This window comes from Penaeus monodon, chromosome 28 (genome assembly GCF_015228065.2).
Source record: "Penaeus monodon isolate SGIC_2016 chromosome 28, NSTDA_Pmon_1, whole genome shotgun sequence".
Lineage (NCBI taxonomy): Eukaryota > Metazoa > Arthropoda > Malacostraca > Decapoda > Penaeidae > Penaeus > Penaeus monodon.
In genome coordinates this window covers 35,548,117-35,548,526 of record NC_051413.1, presented here as the reverse complement: position 1 = coordinate 35,548,526, position 410 = coordinate 35,548,117, and positions in this window count along the sequence as shown.

Here is a 410-nt window from a genome sequence, read left to right as displayed (position 1 = left end):
GTCCGTGGGTTCGACTTCGTCAGATAATTATTTGCTCTAGTTGTCCGACAGCAGAGGTTGATGAAAGAAATCCATTTCTCCCAGTAGGCCTATTTGTCAATCCTTAGGAAAATTATTTTCTTGAATAGGGCGCTGTCATGGTGACGGTGGTCACTTCCAGCCCCTATTTTTTGGAGGAAATTGATGAAAAGAAAACCAGATAATGCACAGTGAATGTTACAATGATGTTGCCAAACCGACGATAACCTAACCAACGTAAAAAAGGTATGTCATAAAGGGGGTGACGAACAAGGGAGTATGCTTGCATTACTCTTGGAGGAATGTCATCAGGGCCAGGAGATTTAGAGGTTAATAAACCTCGCGTTTGCTCTCTTTCGCCTGGTGAAAACGGGAGGGGAATATATGCTTTC